This window comes from Lactuca serriola, chromosome 8 (assembly GCF_051521515.1).
Source record: "Lactuca serriola cultivar US96UC23 chromosome 8, Lser_US96UC23_V15, whole genome shotgun sequence".
NCBI lineage: Eukaryota > Viridiplantae > Streptophyta > Magnoliopsida > Asterales > Asteraceae > Lactuca > Lactuca serriola.
In genome coordinates, this window is record NC_136415.1 from 195,926,867 (window position 1) to 195,950,172 (window position 23,306).

Here is a 23,306-nt window from a genome sequence, read left to right on the forward strand (position 1 = left end):
TCTCTTATTTAGTTTATCCAAATGCATGATGCCATGCAACCCAAATGGACCATGCCGGATCGGGTCAAGTACATACCAGAAATAGTTATGGACTTAGACACCTTATCCAATAGTCTCCGACTTGGATAAGTCTAATAACTATAACTGCAAGTATGACTTTAGGAACCGATCAACAATCGTAGCTCTTTCAAGGTCTCTCGGAACTGAGAAGATGATGATACGCCGTTTAAGATAAGTGATCATATAATCCTCTGTTCTAGATATCAGCTGGAACAATACATGGAACAATGTCTTACTTATTGTCCAATAGTTTGTTTCCCGATTTCCGATTTGTTTGACAAAGAACTTAATTGAAAACATCAACTTAGTTCTGTCATAGGTCAAAACAAAATCATCGAGGGGCCCAAATATCAACTTCTAATCCAAGAAGGAACAGATAAACTTCGACTCATATGTTTGTACTACTAGTCATTGAATTATACACAAGAGCACGTTTTATAACATCGAGTTACTAATGCGTTTTCATACAATCAATACATGACCAACTCATAAGTAACAAATCGTATCTCTGGGTTTGAAGACTTATATGATGTTACCGTCTCACGATCACTTGAGATGAATTCCATGAAGTGATTCCAGTGAGCGTGGGTTGAGTTCAATGCTAAGAACTTATGAGCACTCATGAGTGTTATAGCCATGTCCAACAACTTAGACCTCTGCAACCAATCAAGACAGTCTTGATTTATACCTACTTCTGACATATGACCGACCGTGGAGGTTCGAATAATATGATATACCAAACATAATTATTCGGGAAGTCAAAACATGCAAAAGAAATATAGTAAATGATTGACAAGAGATAGCAACACTTTACTCATAAATAAAACACCTTTTATTCATCATCTAATGTCAATTACACTTTACACATTTCAAAATTATCTAACTACTAAATCTAATATCATCCTTTAGCCCTATGCTCCGAGCATGCTGGAGATGCTTAACCCGAGTTAGTCCCTTCGTGAGGGGATCTGCTGGATTCTCAACCGATGATACCCTCTTTGCCACGAGGAGTCCTTCTTTTATTCGATGTCTGACGAAATGGTATTTTTTTGTCAATGTGTCTGGATCTCCCGTGATCCCTTGGTTCCTTGGCTAAGGCAACTGCCTTTCATTATCACAAAAAATTTCCATTGGCTCCTTAATAGCTGAAACAACTCCAAGGTCTCCAATGAAGTTCTTCAGCCATATCGCCTCCTTTGCTACCTCGCTAGCTGCTATATACTCTGATTCGCAAGTTGAATCAACCACTGTCTCTTGCTTGGAACTCTTCCAAGAAATTTCTCCCCCGTTTAAGGTAAAGACCCAACCTGACTGAGAGCGAAAATTATCCCTATCAGTCTGAAAGCTAGCATCACTATACCCTACAACTCTCAAGTCATCACTCCCACCAAGGGTAAGAACCCAATCCTTATTCCTCCGTAGGTACTTGAGGATATTCTTTATCGTAGTCCAGTGTGCCTTGCCAGGGTTCCCCTGATGCCTGCTAACCATGCTCAAAGCAAAGGCTACATCAGGTAGAGTACACGTCATAGCGTACATGATCGATCCTACAGCCGAAGCATAAGGTATTCGACTCATTTCTGCTATCTTAGCCTCAGTACTAGGGATTTGTGTCTTACTCATTCTGGCGTTACTCTGGATGGGTAACTCTCCTTTCTTGGAGTCCTGCATGTTGAATCTCTTCAGCACCTTATCTAAGTAGGTACTTTGACTAAGTCCAATTAGTCTTTGACTCTGGTCTCTCAAGATCCTTATCCCTAGAATATAGGTAGCTTCTCCTAGGTCCTTCATAGAGAAACACTTCCCAAGCCATGACTTAACTTTCTGCAGAGTTGGGATGTCATTTCCTATGAGTAGTATGTCATCCACATACAATACCAAAAAGCTAACTATACTCCCGCTAGGCTTGACATATACACAAGATTCATCTTCACTCCTAGAAAAGCCAAATTCTTTGACTTTCTCATCAAAGCAAAGATTCCATCTGCGAGGTGCTTGCTTTAATCCATAAATGGATTCCTCAAGCTTACACACTCTATTAGGATACTTTGTATTGACAAAACCCTGTGGCTGACTCATGTAAACATCCTCAGCCCACTTTCCATTAAGGAAAACGGTTTTGACATCCATTTGCCATATTTCATAGTCATGAAATGTAGCTATGGCTAACAGAACCCTAATAGACTTAATATTGGCCACTGGAGAAAAGGTCTCATCATAATCAACTCCCGGAGTTTTTGAGAAACCCTTTGCAACCAATCGTGCCTTATAAGTGTGTACATTACAATCCATGTCGGTCTTCTTCATGTAGATCCATTTGCACCCTACAGTCTTACGACCTGGTACATTCTCAACCAAGTTCCAAACTTGATTGTTATACATGGACTATATCTCGCTGTCCATTGCCTCTTTCCATTTGGCTGACTCAGGGCCTGCCATGGCTTCCGCGTAACTGTTAGGTTCATCCAAACCTATCAGTGTTTCATCACTGATAAGTGTATCACCTTCCACAGTAATATGGAATCCATAGTAATGCTCAGGTGCATTCTTAACCCTTGTGGAACGCCTCAGAGATACAGACTTGTCAATTGGCTCAATAGGAGTCCCCTCCTCAAGTTGAGTGCTAGGGTTTGAAGTTCCTTCACCACTTGACTCTTGAATTTCTTCAAGTTCAACTTGCCTCCCACTGTTTCCTTGGCTTATGAACTCTCTCTCTCTCTTGAAAGAAAGCCCTCCTTGCTACAAAGACCACATTTTTACTAGGTCTGTAGAAGAGGTAACCAAAGGATTTCTATGGGTAGCCAATGGAAATACACCTCTCGCTTCGAGGTTCAAGCTTATCATGAGTCTTGTGTCTCATGAAAGCCTCGCAACCCCAAATCTTGATGCGATCTAGTTTGGGTACTTTACCAGTCCACATCTCATGAGGAGTTTTGGCAACTTTCTTTGTAGGGACTAGATTAAGGATATGGGCGGCAGTCTCCAAGGAATACCCCCAAAATGAGATTGGTAGCGAAGCTCGAATCATCATGGAATGAACCATATGAAACAAGGTTCGATTACGCCTCTCAGCCACACCATTCAACTGCGGTGTCCTAGGAGGTGTCAATTGTGAGACAATCCCACATTCCCTAAGATAGTCGATGAACTATGAACTTAGATACTCACCACCTCGATCGGATCGAAGCATCTTAATGTTCCTGCCCAATTGATTCTCGACTTCCTATTTAAATTCTTTAAACCTTTCAAAAGTCTCTGACTTATTCTTGATTAAGTAGACATATCCATATCTACTGTAATCATCAGTAAAAGTCAAATAATAACGATTAGCATCCCTTGTGGCATGTTTGAAGGGTCCACACACATCCGTGTGTACAAGATCTAACAAACCTTCACCCCTCTCACAAGAACCTGTGAAGGGTGACTTTGTCAATTTTCAAAGTAAGCATGATTCGCAACTATCATCTGACTTTAGGTAAAATGACTCCAAGACTCCATCCTTTTGGAGTTGGCCTATGCGTTTCTTGCTTATATGTCCAAGACAACAATGCCATAATGATACTTTATCCAAGTTATTATCATTAACAAAATCAATACATAATACATTATTTCCTAAGTTATCAACCATAGATACAGTTTCATACGCACCATCACAAAGTAATGCTTTAAAATAAAGAACGTTATAAAAGAAAGCATTAATCGAACCAACTTCATTATCAAATGAAAAGGTAAAACCTTGTTTATACAATGCATGAAAGGAAATAATATTTCTAGTGAATAACAACATTTATTCAAATCTATACTAAACCCACTGCTTAGAAATAAAGTATGAACTCCAATCTTGGTGACAGGTAAAACTTTCCTATTCCCCATGATTAAGTTTATTCTTCCATGCTCCACATTCTCACTTCTTATTAGTCCCTGCAAATCAGAACATATATGAACACCACAATTGATATCAAGGACCCAAGAGTTAGAATGAGGTGAGTTATTAGATAAGATAGTGTAAATACCTGCATGGTTGGGTTTAACTTTCGCATGCTTCACATCTTGCTGGTACTTTGGGCAGTTTCGCTTCCAATGTGACTTTTCATGACAATTGAAGCATTCAGCCTCTTTTGGGTCAAAGAAGGAGTGAAGAAACCTTTCTTGGTTCCACTTGAAGAAGAGCAATCAAGGGTCCTATCCTTGGTACCCTTCGAAGAGCTCTTTCTCTTCTTCCCTCTACCTTTCCTGATTGCCAAGACAGGGGCGGAGTTTGGAGTAGGAGTGTTAACAACCAAGTTACCTTTAAGACATGTTTCTGCGGTCTTGAGGAGTCCCTGAAGTTTGTTGAGTGTGGCCTCTTCCTTATTTATGTGATATGTCATGCGGAATTGATCATAGCATGAGGGTAAGGAGTGCAAAATGATATCTATTGCAAGGTCCTCAGGGAAGTTCACATTAAGCTTCAACAAACGAACCACATACCTTTGCATTTTCTGCATGTGGCTCATGACGGAATCTCCGTCCATCATCATGGTTGTTATCATGGAGCAGATGATTTCATACCTCTCTTGTCGTGCACTTTCATGGTATCTTTACATCAGATCTTGGTGCATTACAAAAGGGTAGAAATCCTCATAGGACTTTTGGATTTCCGCTGTCATGGTGGCCAACATGATGCATGCCACTTTGGTAGCATCCCTTTCATGTGCCTGAAAGTCAGCGATCTCCTAGGGAGTTGCATTGGTCTCGTCGATCTCCTTAAGCTCCTTATCGAGGACATATTCTTTGTCCTCGTAACGGGTAATCATCCTGATGTTTCTGATCCATTCATTGAAGTTGAATCCATCAAAAGTGACTTTCCCACACAAGTTCATAAGGGTAAAGGAGCCATTAGGATTAGAGCCAGAAGCAGCATTGTTGGAAGACATCTGAACGAAAAGTACAAGATTAGTTTAGATATTAAGGGAGTCCTTAATAAGACACCCAAATGTAATATTAAGGCTAGGATCCAATCACAATATATTATAACTTAGAAGAGGTATGCCGTAATCCAAGCTATAACATATTTGAAAGGTAGGTGAATGACGATTCACCAATTTCCACCATGAAAAACAAAATATAAATATTAGGTTTTTAATTGGTTCTTAGAAATTCCTAGATTCTTTTGAGATTCAATGAACTTTTCAAAGCATGTTTCAATCTTGAGTGTGTCCTCCAAGTTTTGTGACTGGGATACCGAGGATCACAAAACGAGGTGTGAAGTAACCATGCAAATCACTTGGTACGCTTAAAGTTTATCACTCAGTCGATGTGCCGGTAAACCACACACGCTCCACCGATACTTTGATAAACCTTAAGTCACCCTTTACCTACCTTGTTAAGTCCAAGTTAGTGTGCCGGTTAACCACACACGCTCCACCAACGACTTAAACAAAGGGTAAAGTGTAATTTCATGGGTTAGCACCTTATTCACATTTTCCTAAAGTAACTAAGATTGAGAATTTAATAAAAAAATTTAGTTACTTTATAATATTCATCATGCTTTTAATGAGAATGTATAAGTCCTTGTCCTACCCGTTCGGCTAACGACCCTCCACCGATCAAGAAAGCGGTGGGTGAGATTGGACACCCATTAAGTTGCCATTTTATAGGCAACAACCTTATACCCCCCTTATAGACCGGCTTCGTGAATGAGGCGTACTAGCGGTAAGACGACTTGATCTTATACATATATATATTATTAACTTATAATATTATAAAGTATAAGGGTTGATTTTTAACTTTTAAAAATCTAAGGGTTGGAACTAAAGTTTATTAAGTGACTTTACATGTTCCAAAACTTGAGGGCAAATTTTGTAACTTTACAAAACCTTTCACATTCATAACTTATGAGTCATTAAAATGAAGACTCTTCATTTTATAACTTTTTTGTTCTTTTAATGGCTTTTAACACAAAGAGACTTTTGGTTATCCATAACTTGAGGACAAGTTATGGACTCCATTAAAACACATAAAGATCATGAATTAATCATATAAACAAGTAACTCCTATGATCAATCAAGAACTCATAAGAACATGAATATCTATATCAACATTTCAAGAACATGTGAACACATATAATCATGAAAATTTGACATTAGCAATTGTAAATGGATTAGAACAGCCATTACACCGTCTAAAACACGTTTTATAATACCAAAACAGTTTAGGGTAATGTTTCTAGTCCATTTCCAGCAGCACAAATCGAATTTCTGCATTCTGCATGGCCAACTCGTTGAGTGCACGAACAGACTCGCCGAGTTGGTTTCAATTACACTTAGACTCATCAAGTCCTCCCCATGGACTCATCGAGTTCCCTGAGCAGACAACAAAATATCGATTTTCAACACTATTTTGCATCAAGTATTCACAAACAAGCCTAGGCTCTGATACCACTGATGGGTTTTGAGCATTCTAACACTTCCTAAGTGTACATGCAACCCTAATAAACCTTGGATCTATGTTTGTCTAAATACATGAAAAATTTTGTTTCCAAGGTTCATAATCCTATCTAACATACATGGGGAACTTTAATCCTAAAAGAATGGCTAGAATTACATACCTTGTAGTTGATTTTGATTCCTTGAAACATTGTGAGCCTAGCACCCCAAGTGTGATGCCTCAAATGCTTCACACAACGTCAAATGTTTTTGGAATGACTTTTGAGAGAATATACACACTTGAAAATTCGGCCTAGCCATCTTATATCTTTGTGTAGCCGATTTTGGTGGAGGAGATGATCCTTGTATAGTGTGACACATCTAGGGTTATACCATGTAAACCCTAATGTGTCATGACTCTTCATTTTCATGACCCATGGGTTTGTTACTCCCATGGAGCATCTATGGAGTATCCTATGGGTTTAACCCAACTTTATAATCCATGGAGCCTCTTAGCCCACTATACAAGTTATGGATGATTTACATAATCAACCCATATACTTAATTAGTTAACTTTTGATCACTTAATTAATTCCAAATTAATTCTTGATCATTAATAATTAAATAATACAATTAATATATTAAAATTTATAATATATTAATAAATCACAAGTGTTATTTCTCTCATTTAGTCTATCCAAATGCATGATGCCATGCAACCCAAATGGACCATGTCGGATCAGGTCAAGTACATACCAAAAATAGTTATGGACTTAGACACCTAATCCAACATCATTTTCCCAAGGGAGCTAGCCATTGACTTGGTTCTATTTTCGCTTATTGAGTCATATAGTCAGTTCATTAAAGACTACTATATATTGGATCACGACGTGGCCCTAATTGATCTAACACATATGTTGATTGTTGCTGAAGCAGAAATGCTTAAGATCACAAGTGAAGCAAACGTTTTTGAAGGACCTGTCTCCCAAATTTCCATGGACACTGACAATGGTAGTCTAGAAAAGATTTCTCTTTCCAACGGAAAAGGATCGGCCAAGGTCAATCCGTTTGACCATATGTTAAACAGAAAAGCTAGTTCTGAGATAGTTCCATGTGCCAATCCTAAAAAGTCCATATGTTTCTATTGCTAATTGGAAGGGCATTGGTTGCTAAGTTGCCTAGACTACCTGAAAGATCTTAGAGATGGTAAATTCAAGTCGTGTGACTCTACTTTAGGTACATCCATTATCTAACTCCATTATTTTATTAAGTTCATATTCATATATTCTTAACACATGATGTGATAATCACATTATCATGTTGCGTAGGATCTAAGAGAAAGAAGGAAGCTTAAGAAGAGTGACTTGAATCTGATCGAGAGAGCTAGATTTTGGTCGCATGATTCGATGATCAAATTTTAGAAGCTACTCTTAGGAGTTATGGTGACATAATAAATTGGTTAGGAAATGTGTAGAAACATTTTTTTCATATTTTGCATTGTAAGGACAAAAATTTTCCTCTTATTATCAACAAAAGTGAAATTTTGATTTATCTAATTTACTTTATTTCCTTGCAATGCCATGTATGAAAATTGGTGGTTACATTTCTATTATTAGAAATGTTAAATGTGGATTTGATTCATAATTATATAATTTGTGGTAGTGTCATGATTGACCAAGTGAAAAGGAATTCACATCACCCAAGTTTTAATTGGATAGAAACTTGGAGTCATGCAATTTGAATTGTATGATGTATGAGAATCTTGATCATTGGAAGATTATGACTAATTCGTTGATCACATGTTTATGTGAATCAAGTGAATGACTAAAGGATCTAGTACACATTGATGTGTACTATTTAGATCCACCACAAAGGATGATAATTCTATTCATCATGGTTTACTGATGCTTTAGTAAGTATGGTTGTATTTATAAAATTAAGCATAATTCTAACAAGTTGAAAAGTTCTCAAAGTGTAATAGAACGAATTATTGGGTTTTGAGCATACCAACATCCTATGGTGTACTTGTAACCCTAATTGCCTTGGATCTAGGTTTTTCTAATTTGAACATACAACTATGAATACCGAAGCAATAACCCTATGAGTAGCATACATATATCGATAATCACATATGATTAGGGTTAGTAACTTTACTTCACTTGTTATATTGCAGTAACAGGAATTCCTTGACCTTTGAATGCTTAGTGCCCCAAGTGTTGCACCTCAAATGGAGTCACAAACACCACTAGCAACAAGGAAGAACAACACAGAGAGGTGATGGATTCAAAAATGTCTAGGGTTCTCTAAGAACTCAGGGACGATTTTAGGAGTCTTTAGGGTTCCTTTTATAGTTGAGCCTTCTAGGGTTATAAACTTGGAAACCCTAATTCCCTTGCTTGGGACCTAAGTAACATATGGACTCCTATTAGACAAGCCTTGGACGAAATCTTTATGGACTCTCATATAGATTTTGTCCACCTTTTACCAATAAGGTCCATGATCCCAAACAATAAAGATTACCGATTTACATAATCAGTCTTCACTAATTTAATTAGTCTCTTTTGATCAACAAATTAATTCCAAATTAATTTCTGATCAATACTAATTAAGTAACATGAATTTTCAATTAATATATTGTTCTTATAATATATTAATAAATCATAATTAATCCTCTTTCTCCATAATTAATCCTATCAGTTGCTATGGTGAAGGCAACACAAAAGGACCATGCTTATAATCAAATCAAGTACATACCAAAATAGTTATGGGCTTAGACACCTAATCCAACAGTCTCCCACTTGGATAAGTCTAATAACTATTATTGTGTATGACTTCAGAATCTAATTAGCAATCATATCTTTCAAAAACCGATGTCGAACTCTGATCTTATCAGTAACGCATCCTTTAGATAAGGGATCATATATATTCCTTTATTCCATATATCATATGAGCTGAGAGATGGATTATAATCATTCTCTCTCTTCATGTGTTGTTTCCTGATTTCTAATTTATGACGACTGACAATAGATTTCAGTTGAACACATCAACTTAGTCCAGGCTTGGCCAAGCGCTTCCGTGTCATCACTAAATCATCGAGGGGCCGACATATATGATTTTTATCCCACATTGGGTAAAAGGAACGGATAAACTTCGACTCATATGCTTGCTCTATTTACTCATAGAATCAGACACAACAATATGTTTTATAACACCAAGTTACTGGTGCATTTATATATTATCAATGTGCAACTGACTTGTAAACTGCAACTATATGTCTCCATTTCAAAAATATAAGATATTAACATCTCACAATCACTCGTGATAAAATCCATGAAGTGATTCACATGAGTGTGGGTTTAATCCAAGACTGAAATATTATTTTAGGAGCACTCCTGAATACTGCAACAAACTTGTGCTATGTCTAAACACTTAGAGAATCTACAGTCAGATTCATGACAGTCTTACCTCATTACATACTTCCAAAGTATGATCGACTATGGATATTTGAATAACAAAGGTATTCGGGAAGTAAAAACATTTGAAGTGAAACACAAGAATAATCGAACCCAATATGGTCTCAAACTTTTTAGTATATATAAAACACTTATTATTTAATCACCATTCTGATTACACATTATTCATTGTATAATGTTTAAGATAGTTAACTTAATACTTGAATTGAAACAATAGTCATCCCATGCTCCAAGCATGCATACTACGTTTACCTATGGTGCTTACTTTGTGAAATAGATCAATTGAACACATTTCCAATGATGCTCATTTCACAATTCCCAATCCTTATCACAAGTGTAAGAATACCAAATTCTTGCCACTATTAGAACTGTTGGGTTTTGAGCAATCTAACACTTCCTAAGTGTGCATGCAACCCTAATAAACCTTGGATCTATGTTTGTCTAAATACATGCAAAATAATAATTTTCCAAGGTTCATAACCTATCTAACATGGCATGGGGTACTTTTAAACATAAAAGAATTAGATGAGATTACATACCTTTTGATGATGAGTTTGATTCTTAAGGAGTTTGAGGGCCAAGCACCAATAGTGTGAATGCCTCAAATGGAATCACAAATCACCACAAACTCTTGGAAAACTTTGAGAGAGTGTATACACACATAAAAAATGGCCACACACACAAAAACCACACTAGTGGCTATTTCATGCAACATAAGCATGCTTATATAGTGTACATGATGAGGGTGAAACCCTAATAACCCATGACCTTTCCTTTTCCAAGGATCCATGGGTTAAAAGCTCCATGGATCATCCATGGACTTCCATACAAGCCTAGCCCATTAACAAATGAGTGTTAGCCCACACTATATAAAACAACAGCCCACAATTTAATTAGTCTTCCTTTTAATCTCTAAATTAATTCATAATTAATTTAAGACTAAGACTAATTAAATAACATGACTTCATATTAATATATTATAACTTATAATATATTAATAAACATATGTATATAACTCTCATAAAATTATCCATAAATAGTTCGGATGAAATGCAACCCAAATGGACCATGCCGGGTCGGGTCAAGTATATACCAAATAAGTTATGGACTTAGACACCTTATCCAACAGACTCCCACTTGGATAAGTCTAATAACTATATTTGCGTATGTTACTTCAGGAACCAACCAACAATTGTAGCTCTCGAAAACTCTGTTGAACTATGAAGCGCCATTTTTAGATAAGTGATCATTTAATCCTCTGTTTTCATGATATCAGCCGGACAAATACATGGAACAACGTCGTACTTATTGTCCAACAGTTTCTTTCCCAATTTCCGATTTGTTTGACAAAGAACTTAATCGAACACATCAATTTAGTTCTGACCGGCCGGTACATAGGTCACAACAAAATCATCGAGGGGCCCAGATATCGCTTCTATTTCTAGAAGGAGCAGATAAACTTCGACTCATATGCTTGTTCTACTACTTGTTGAATTGTACACAAAGGCACGTTTTATAACATCAAGTTACTGATGCGTTTATGTGCAATCAATGCACAACCAACTCATAGGTAACAACTTATATCTCTAGGTTTGAAGATTTATATGATATTACCGTCTCACGATCACTCGAGATAAATTCCATGAAGTGATACAAGTGAGCGTGGGTTTAATCCAATACTTCATAACTTATGAGCACTCATGAATGTTGTAGCAACCATTGCTATGACTAAACCCATTTATCTATCTACAAACTCGATTCATGACAGTCTTGATTCATACCTACTTCCAACATATGAACGAATCTGGAGTGTTTAAATAACTTAGTCATTCGGAAAGAATAACCTAGCTATTTTGGAAGTCAAAACATGAAAAGTGAAACACAATAATAATCGAATCCAATATGGTCTCAGAACCCTTTCGAATATAAATAGAACCACCTTTTATTTATCACCATATTGATTACACATTATTCATTGTATAATGTTTCAAACAATCAACTTAAGACTTGAATAAAACAACAGTCGTCCCATGCTCCTAGCATGTACACTTTGTTTTTCTAAACAATAGTTATGCCATACTCCAAGTATGCACACTATGTTTGTCTATGATCCTTACATTGTGATGTAGATCAATTGAACATGATTCCAATGATACTCATTTCACAATCCCAAATCCTTATTGTAAATGTGAGAATCCCCGATTCCTATCATTTACCAAAAATCTGTTAGATTTTAAACTTTTATGCAATGTTCCTCTTGTAATGATTATTCACAAAGTCACCAAAACCTTGTCACCAGTCATTACAGAGTATTCCAAAGAAGGTCAACCTCTATGGAACGGAAGTCTCATATTCAAAGTACATTGCTTTGAGCATTCTTCTTGCATTAAGGTTTTCTAATCTTACATAGATTGAATAACTTCCACCTATGGAGACATTTCCATAGTCCCATTTTGACTATCACTTTCGAACAAGAGTTACTTCTTTTCGGAATATGTCAATATTGTCCTTTCCGACAACTTACATCATACTTCCAACTTTCCTTGAGCAACCAATCTTTGGCGAACCTCAGATTGTCCTCGACAATTGCTTAATCACTTTAGTCATATCCAGTTCTAGACTTTTCCCTTCTCAATGCCTTAAGCATTTGGAAAATTTAGAAAAGATGAATATTATAGCACATGCAATCGATCCTATATCCGAAGCATATGGGACACGATTCATGATGTTTGACATAAAGACATGATACTAGAAAAGTCTTTTGCTACAATATTTTTTATTTGCCATGTTTTCAAAATTTAACTATGAAGAGGGATGCCGTAATCATAATCGAATTTTGAAAACGCAATATATATAGAATTTCTTCAAGTTGAACCATTCCAACATAAAATTCATATATATATTCTTGACTAAAGATGATTAAAATCTCAATCTAAGCTTTAGAATTGAAATGAAGTATAATTTCCTCTCCCTTAATTATAGCAAAACAACTTTCCAACCCCTACAACTTCACGAATTGAAACTTTGTTTTCTATAATTAACATTGCTAACTTGCAACACTAAACGTAATAATCATGCTCCCACTAACATGATGATTATCAGCATAACACTTATGCTCCCACTAGCTCTGACATATTTCCAGAAATCTGCTGGACTTCTGAAATTTAGATTCATACACCCTTTCTTAGATAGCTCACATGTGTGTCTAAACAATTTTTAGGACTATGAAAAGGGATGCCGTAATCATAGTCTCAAATGCTTAGGCATTTGCCATTTCTCACAAGTCCATGTTAGTGTGCCGGTTAACCACACGCGCTCCGCTAACGACTTTTGAAAATGCAAATAACACAATTGATATCTACGTAAAATCTACTTAGTGAAAGCGTTTCCTCACCATCATTTTCATGAATCGGAGAGAAACCTTATGACACTTAGATTTTATAGTGTATGAGTTCCTATCCATGTGAATTTGTCAAAACCATAATCACAAGATAAGATTAGTGACAAATTCAGCCTTACATGGATTAAACTTGTTCAATTTTAGTTTCTTGTCACCTTGGTAGCACAAGGCCCACCAATGCTTCCAAGTTGAACTCTGATAATTCACATGCAAATTCAACTTATTTGAAGTAGGTACAGAAATAAGAGTTATGTCAACACGATAGGTTGCAAACCTTAAGTCGTGTGCTAGTGATAAATTACAGGTTTTACTCTTGATTAAATCTTGAAACTCTTTCAGGATCTTTAAGGCTCCGACTGTCCCCTTGACATATAAGTTTCCCCAGTCAAGAACCATTCCTTGACAAAACAAATATTCAAGGGACAATGCGGATTCTTATCAAGACTAACACTTCACACAATTGGTCTTAGTTGGTCTTTGTCTCATCCAAGACATCACAACTTACCAATCTCAAATGTACAAGAGTAGAAAACATTTTACTCTTACATTTGACTAGTGTTAATAAATCTTCCTTTATGTCACTCAAAGTTACAATCTTGGAGTATGACTCTAAGAATTGTTTTTGGAACGAAGTATGACTCATCTTCTTGATTTTAACTAATCCAACAATTCATGACCTCTCTTCTTAGCCATAACAATGCACTAAGACGTCCTCAGAGTATGAATTTGTGATATGGTTTCATAATCATTAAGATGATCATGAAATACGATACTAAAGTACTCTCCTATCCTTTCAGATTTGAGAAACTTTTATCTTTCTACCTAATTTAATTCTTCTCATTTGTTTTGTCATACATTGTAACCTTTCCAATGTTATAGAATTATACTTAACTTCATAAGTAAATCATGACAAATCAATCTTTGTTGTGACAACCCCAAACCTAATTCCGTTACAAATCCCATTTTCACTAACGGAACATGTCACTATACGCTATTTTATGTAATATTTGGAATCATCAATATCCGAATATCTAAATTATGCATGGCTTAATATTATCATAAGAAATATAACTCGTTTGTGTTAACCCCGTTTAACCTAATAGAGTTGTTTTACCTCTTCAACCACTTCACCCGGGTAAAAAGTTTTAACCCAGTTAACTTTAAACATCGAGTAGCCGTGTATCGGGTGCGATACCCGAGACATATTCAATGGGTGTGCACAACATTTGAACACTCATTTACTACACACCCACTCTCTCTCTCTCTACTTTCTCTCTCTAGACTCGAAATCGACCCCGATTCCGCTAATTTCCCAACTCCAAACGGTCCTAAAAGGTGCTCAAGTGGTTATTTGGTACCAAACGCTCAATCGACACTATTACCCGATTTACCCGATTCACCCGATTTCCGCGATTTCAGGTGAGTTCATACCCCTTTAATGAACCTTTCAAGTGTTTTACATGTTTTAGGGGGGAGATACAAGTTGCTTACAAATGTTTATGTAAAGTTTTACAGAACGATTTCCGAGTTACAAGGATTAATCACATGTGATTCACTACTCTTAGTTCAAATCACATGTGATTTGCCCCTATGCCTTAAAAACGGGTTTTACCCTTTTTAAACTATTTTTAAACATTGAACCAGAATTTAAATATTCATTTGGCAAAATACTTTTATTTAATCAATTTGCTTATAAAATGTAACCACTCTGATATATTTATATAAATAAGACTTGGAGGACTTAGGACCGATATCTCGCCTTATTTCCTGTTCTTGTTTGATTGTGGGCTTAGGGTAGTAGTTATCCGTCCGACTGTCGTTGATTTCTTACTTATATAAAATCTGTATATCAGTATGGGATACGAATATTACTGCTTTCACTTAATGCTAAAGTCACTAACGTGCTAAGAAACATCCCCACTAAGATAACCATAATAGGTATGGTTAGGGTCGCTACCGCTACTACTCGTTAAAGTATTTACCATCTACACTATAATACTCACTATCACTAGACGATACACTAGTAAGAGAATACACTATGATCAACACTAAAAGATTACTACACTATAACAACAGAGAAAACACTAAACGAACAATAATACACTAACCCACTATGAGATACTCTATTCGCTATCCACTACGCCCAGAGTTTTCCAGCAAGGAGACGACTCTACATGTATAGATCTATACGGGGCAGACGCTATTACATCCCGACTGTTAACTCAGTCCGCGTCGTACAGGCCCAGGGATGCCACTACTTCACTTCACTATGCATGACTAGGAAGGTCATGGGATCCTCTATTATCCTCACTACTAGTAATATACAAGGAATACACTACAACTACTCTAAAATACTACACTAAAGGCTAAACTACATCCCGAAGTAAGTAAGTATCTATCACTAAAGGGAGCTCGCACCTTTATCATTGATCACGGGCTTAACTTATCCTATCACGTTTGTTATTTGGAGATTTGCCAATGTATTTTTACAATATACTGTTTTCAAAGAAACAAAGAATGCATACTTTTCACAGATTGTTACTTACAATGTATTTTCTGGAAAATATGGGATTTTCTAAGTTTCTACTACTTATGAACGTAAATGATACATTTTTAACACTAATGCTTTGTATACTACAACTCACACTAAACTCTTATGAACTCACCAGCTTTATGCTGATAATTGTTTTCAAAATAACTTGTATCTTCAGGTCAAAGATAGATAGGTACAGACGGGGCATTATTGGAGAAGGTGGAGCACACAAGACCCATCTCTTATTTTTGAATTACTTTTGAGTGATTGTTAAACATTACAAAACACACTTGTAATTAAAATGCTATGTAAATGCAATGGTTGTATGTTTCTTGTTTTTACTATTATGCAATTGTGATGATACTGTTCACTACGTCATCCACCCCGAAACGTATTCCGCCGTTATCGGTTTTGGGGTGTGACAGATTGGTATCAGAGCATTGTTTATAGTGAATCAAGTATATCAACCTCTAAAAGATATATGAACTATAAACACTTCGGGACTAAAACACTCTGACCAAGAATATATACTGTTAAGTATCTAAAAGATCTAACTAAGTATATATATATACACACATCACTATGAAACATAGGAATCAGTATCATCCTAGAACAAAACAAAAGTATTAAGATTGTTGGGCAGCACAATTGGGTTAGAGACATATAGTCACATTCAGGAGGATGTAGCCTGATCAACTACGTTTTCCTGAGGGTGACTAGCATGTGCCTAAGTTCTGTTGTGATGTTGCAACAAGTCTAAAAACTTACCAACAATACCACGATAACGCTAACATAAGAATACTATAGGAGTATTCTGTATCTCTAGACTATACGTATGTGTTAACAAAAACGGTCATTACTAGTAGGACAATAGTTGCTAAGTGGATACACCACGATTACATGTGATTAGGGCGCTATAGACTCAGAATCTGCAGCCTTTGCTTCATTCCCTGTTCTTGTTTGATTGGGGGTCTGAAGTTAGGGTGGTTTATTCGAAGGACTATCTTGCTTCGATTACATGTAATCGGTATGCACTATGCAAGTATTGGGTCAACTGGTAATGATTCCTCCTACAAGTATCTTAGAATAGTACATCTATTAATCTTCTTTCCCCCTTTCTCGCGTAGATAGCATGGCTGGCTTCCATCTACCCGGTGATCCGTACTTTCCGAACCAGGGCAATGGAGGATGGCTCGAAGAGGAGTCAGACAACGATCACCCTATTCCTTTGGATGATCATCATGTTGAAGGCTTCTCGGATAGCTCGAGCTCCGAGCCGGAAGTCAACAACCAACCTCCTGATGCCTCAAACCCTAACCCCCGACCGGCATTTCAGGGCCCCACTCCTATGTGGGCAATATCCTCGCGTCGATGGAGCAGGAGCAGGGTCAACCTTTACCTTACAATGGAGACCGAAGTTTCTACAACATAAGCGAAGGGGGATCAGCAGATCGGGTTTTGCCCATCATGATCCGAAGAATTGTCAAGAATGTTGAGCAAAGTCAAGCTGCCATTGGTCGAGTTGTAGAAGTGGATGCTAACTCAAACCTCAACACTGTTCGCATCCGCCAACTCGAAGAAGCCATAGACAGGACAAGGAGGACCAACGAGGCTCTGCAGCATCAGCTGGCTGCATCCCGAGCTGAAGTTAGGGAACTCCGAGCACGCCAAAGGACTCAGGATCGACACCTTCAAGAAGTTATGCGTCAACTAGAGGATCTGAGGATTCGCCCAACAAGCAATCGTCGCTAGTAGAAGACATCTAGTTACCTCACTCTTTGTTTAAAGGACTAGCCTTTTATCTATGTTCCGTAGGTCTCTTGTCTGTAAACATTCCTAGTTCAAAAGTACTCTAGTTGAACCTCTAAACTGTCAACATTTTCTCTATGGTGTGATGTAAGACCTACTGCTGGGTCAATTTTCATGAACTTCTGTTGCATCATTAATACCAGTATATTGGCAGATGATTTCTCTATTACTATAACTTTTACCCTGATCTTGGATTATGTTGACTTAATCCATGAAACACTCTATTCATATTCGCAATAGGCTCTTACTATTGCTATCATTTCTATGATCTTCCAGTGAAGGATGCCTCCACGAAAGCGTCCCCACAGAGGAAGACCTGAAACTCAAACCCCTCCACCACCACCTCCTCCTCCTCAGTTCGATCCGGTGTTGTTCCAAATGGCTGTGACTGCGGCTGTAACAGCAGCCATGGCCCAAATGAACTCGGGCGATGCGAGTGGTGGAAATTCTAGATTTGGTGAAGTCCACCAACGAGTGCAGGGATGCACTTATAAGGACTTCATGAATTGTAAACCTGCTTTCTTTGATGGGACCGGAGGAATTCTGGCATTGTCCCAATGGTTCGAAAGAACCGAAGCTGTGTTCGAGATGTGCTCTTGTCCCGAAGAGAGCAAAATCAAGTTCGCTACTGCTACCCTCACTAACCGGGCTTTGTCATGGTGGAATGGCCATGTCAACGCACTCTCCTTGGTCACAGCCAATGCCATGGCCTGGGACACTCTAAAAGATCTTATGAGAGGAGAGTACTGCCCTAGGGGCGAAGTTTAGAAGCTTGAGGAAGAACTCTGGAACCTCAAGATGAAGGGGACCGACATAATGGCTTATACGGCCAGGTTTTGCGACTTGGCGGCTATGTGTCCCAGCATGATCCCCTCTGAAAGCAAGAAGATTGAAGGATACATCTGGGGTTTAGTGCCCCCGTATCGAGGAAATGTTCTGGCCTCACGCCCTACCACTTTCGACAGCGCCAAGGAATTGACCCAGAGTCTGATCAACCACGAAATCTCCTCCACTCCAGTAACAACAACCACTGCATCTTCCGGATCATCTGATAGAAAGAGGAAACGATGGGATAAGAAGAAAGGCAAGAAAACTCAAACCGCCTCCAGGGATCAGCAGATTGTGGCGGTTCATGCTGCCACCATCCCAGCCGCACCAGCTGCTCCAGTCCCACCGAAGGCTTACAGTGGGAACTTGCCTAAGTGTCCCAAGTGCCCTTTTCACCACAACGGTCCATGCCGTGAATTGCAGTGTTCCAACTGCGGACGGAAGGGCCATACTGTCCGATTTTGCAAGGCCCCTCCCAAACCTATCACACAGGTTCCTGGTACGGGAGTGACCCCAACTTGTTATGGCTGCGGTGAAGCGGGCCATTTTAAGAAGAATTGTCCGAAGGCTGCAAATGCTGGGGGAGCTGGAAGGTTACTTGCTATCGGTCACAATGAAGCGGTAGCCGACCCCACGGTGGTCACGGGTACGTTTCTTCTCAACAACTCTTATGCCTGTGTCTTATTTGATAGTGGTGTAGAAAGGAGCTTCATAAATCAAAACTTTAAACACTTACTCAAACAAACCCCTCAACCACTAAAAGAAACATTCGTCGTAGAACTGGCTAATGGGAAGACAGAGAGCTCTAATGAAATCTATATAGGTTGTACTCTCACGTTAGATGATCACCCCTTTTTAATCGATCTTATACCAGTCTCAATCAAAAATTTCGATGTCATTGTTGGTATGGATTGGCTAAGCCTTCACTACGCCGATATCCTGTGTTCCGAGAAAGCCATTCGCCTGAACTTTCCGAATCGAGAGACCCTATTGATATACGGAGATAAGCCAAGTACAAACCTTCGTATCATCTCTAGTGTTCAGGCTCAGAAATAGTTGCGCAAGGAATATCGCGCTTTTCTTGCTCACGTCGTCGACACTAACCAGAAATCGAAAGATCCAAAAGACATTCCGGTAGTATGCGATTTTCCTGACGTCTTTCCGGAGGATCTTCCAGGCATACCTCCTAAACGACAGATTGAATTCAGAATCGACCTAATTCCAAGAGCTACTCCCATAGCTAAGTCGCCCTACCGTCTAGCGCCCGCGGAAATGCAAGAACTATCCGGTCAACTCAACGAACTGCTCAGCAAGGGTTTTATAAGACCGAGCTTCTCACCTTGGGGAGCTCCGGTCTTGTTCGTGAAGAAAAAGGATGGGTCGTTTCGGATGTGCATTGATTATAGGGAACTCAATAAACTCACGATCAAAAATCGCTATCCTCTCCCTCGTATCGACGACCTATTCGATCAACTCCAAGGAGCCAGTTACTTCTCCAAGATTGATCTTAGATCGGGGTACCATCAGTTGCGGGTACTCGAGGAAGATGTTCCAAAGACAGCTTTCCGAACCCGCTACGGGCATTTCGAGTTCGTAGTGATGCCCTTTGGACTGACTAATGCCCCCGCGGTATTCATGGACTTGATGAATAGGGTATGTCGTCCATATCTAGATCAGTTTGTCATCGTCTTTATTGACGGCATACTTGTCTACTCTCGAAGCGAGGAAGAGCACAGAAATCATCTACGATTAGTCCTGGAAACCTTGCGATCCGAGAAGTTGTATGCGAAGTTCTCTAAGTGCGAGTTTTGGATCCGGTGAGTTGAATTCTTGGGGCACGTGGTCAGTGAAGACGGAATCCACGTGGACCCCTCCAAAATCAAAGTTATTGAGAACTGGTCAGCACCAAAGATGCCTACGGAAATTCGTCAATTTCTAGGCCTCGCTGGCTACTACCGTCGGTTCATCCAAAATTTCTCTAGGATTGCGAAACCTCTCACCATGCTAACACAGAAGGGTGTATCATTCGACTGGGAAGAGAAACAGGAGAAGGCATTTCAGACCCTGAAGCGAGCCCTATGCACCGCACCAGTATTATCCCTTCCCGAAGGCACAGAAGATTTCGTCGTATACTGTGATGCATCCAATCAGGGGCTCGGTTGTGTCTTGATGCAACGAGGCAAGGTTATCGCCTATGCCTCGAGACAGCTAAAGAACCATGAAGTGAACTACAGTACTCACGACCTCGAGCTAGGAGCGGTCGTCTTCGCACTAAAAATCTGGAGACACTACTTGTATGGGACGAAGAGCGTGGTGTACACTGATCATAAAAGCCTCCAACATATACTAAACCAAAAAGAACTCAACATGAGACAGCGTCGATGGGTCGAATTACTTAACGATTACGACTGTGAAATTAGATATCATCCGGGGAAAGCCAACGTGGTAGCGGACGCCCTGAGCAGAAAAGAATATTCCGGGCGAAGAACCAAGTCGTTGGCAATGACTATACATTCACATCTATCCATGCAGATCAAAGAGGCTCAGTTGGAAGCTTTAAAGCCTGGAAACGTGACGGGAGAATCCCTGCGCGGAATGGATAAAAATCTGGAGGTTAAGGGTGACGGAGCCTATTACTTTATGGACCGAATCTGGACTCCACGCCATGGAGGTTTCAGAGATTTGGTTATGAGGGAAGCACACAACACTCGTTACTCCGTCCACCCGGGTTCAGATAAGATGTATCTGGATCTCAAAAAGTTATACTGGTGGCCAAACATGAAAGCGGAGATCGCTACCTTTGTAGGTAAGTGCCTTACTTGCGCGAAGGTCAAAGTAGAATGTCAAAAGCCATCAGGACTCCTCCAACAACCAGAAATACCAGAATGGAAGTGGGAGCGAATCACAATGGACTTCATCACCAAGCTGCCCAAGACAGCAGGTGGATTAGATACCATTTGGGTCATCGTGGACAGGTTGACCAAGTCCGCCCATTTCCTACCCATCAAAGAGACGGATAAGATGGAAAAGCTCACTAGGACTTATATAAAAGAAATAGTGCGATTGCATGGCATCCCTATATCTATTATATCAGACCGAGATAGTAGATTCACCTCTAGATTTTGGCAATCATTGCAAAAGGCCCTAGGGACGAGGCTGGACATGAGTACAGCCTACCATCCGCAGATTGACGGACAAAGTGAGAGGACAATCCAAACATTAGAAGACATGCTGCGAGCTTGTGTGATCGACTTCGGGAAATCGTGGGATACACACTTACCTCTTTTGGAGTTTTCCTACAACAATAGTTATCGTACGAGCATCGAGGCAGCTCCGTTCGAAGCCCTCTACGGCCGGAAGTGCAGATCCCCTTTGTGCTGGGCCGAGGTGGGAGACACTCAGTTAGCTAAAGGACGAGTTCCTGACAGCGCCCTCACTGGTCCAGAGATCATTCGAGAGACGACTAAGAAGATTGTACAAATACGTGAACGACTAAAAGCCGCTAGGGATCGACAGAAAAGCTACGCCGACAAACGAAGAAAACCCTTGGAATTCCAGGTGGGAGACCGAGTCCTTCTGAAGGTCTCGCCCTGGAAAGGCACGATACGCTTTGGGAAGCGTGGAAAGTTAAACCCAAGGTATATAGGGCCTTTTGAGATTCTTGCCAGAATCGGCCCTGTAGCTTACAAACTAAACTTACCCCACGAGCTAAGTAACATACATCCTACCTTTCACGTCTCAAATTTGAAGAAATGTCTGTCTGACGAGACTCTCGTGATCCCCCTCGACGAGATCGAGATCAATGAGAGCCTTAACTTCGTGGAAGAACCTGCGGAGGTTTTGGATCGTGAAGTAAAGCGGACGAAACAAAGCCGCATCCCAATTGTGAAGGTTCGGTGGAACGCCAAGCGAGGACCGGAATTCACTTGGGAGCGCGAGGATCAAATGAAACTCAAATATCCTCATCTCTTTGCTTAGTAATATTGTAGTAGCGTATCTATTATATTCTAAATTTCGGGACGAAATTCCCCTAACGGGGGGATGATGTGACAACCCCAAACCTAATTCCGTTACAAATCCCATTTTCACTAACGAAACATGTCACTATACGCTATTTTATGTAATATTTGGAATCATCAATATCCGAATATCTAAATTTATGCATGGCTTAATATTATCATAAGAAATATAACTCGTTTGTGTTAACCCCGTTTAACCTAATAGAGTTGTTTTACCTCTTCAACCACTTCACCCGGGTAAAAAGTTTTAACCCAGTTAACTTTAAACATCGAGTAGCCGTGTATCGGGTGCGATACCCGAGACATATTCAATGGGTGTGCACAACATTTGAACACTCATTTACTACACACCCACTCTCTCTCTCTACTTTCTCTCTCTAGACTCGAAATCGACCCCGATTCCGCTAATTTCCGACCTCCAAACGGTCCTAAAAGGTGCTCAAGTGGTTATTTGGTACCAAACGCTCAATCGACACTATTACCCGATTCACCCGATTTCCGCGATTTCAGGTGAGTTCATACCCCTTTAATGAACCTTTCAAGTGTTTTACATGTTTTAGGGGGGAGATACAAGTTGCTTACAAATGTTTATGTAAAGTTTTACAGAACGATTTCCGAGTTACAAGGATTAATCACATGTGATTCACTACTCTTAGTTCAAATCACATGTGATTTGCCCCTATGCCTTAAAAACGGGTTTTACCCTTTTTAAACTATTTTTAAACATTGAACCAGAATTTAAATATTCATTTGGCAAAATACTTTTATTTAATCAAT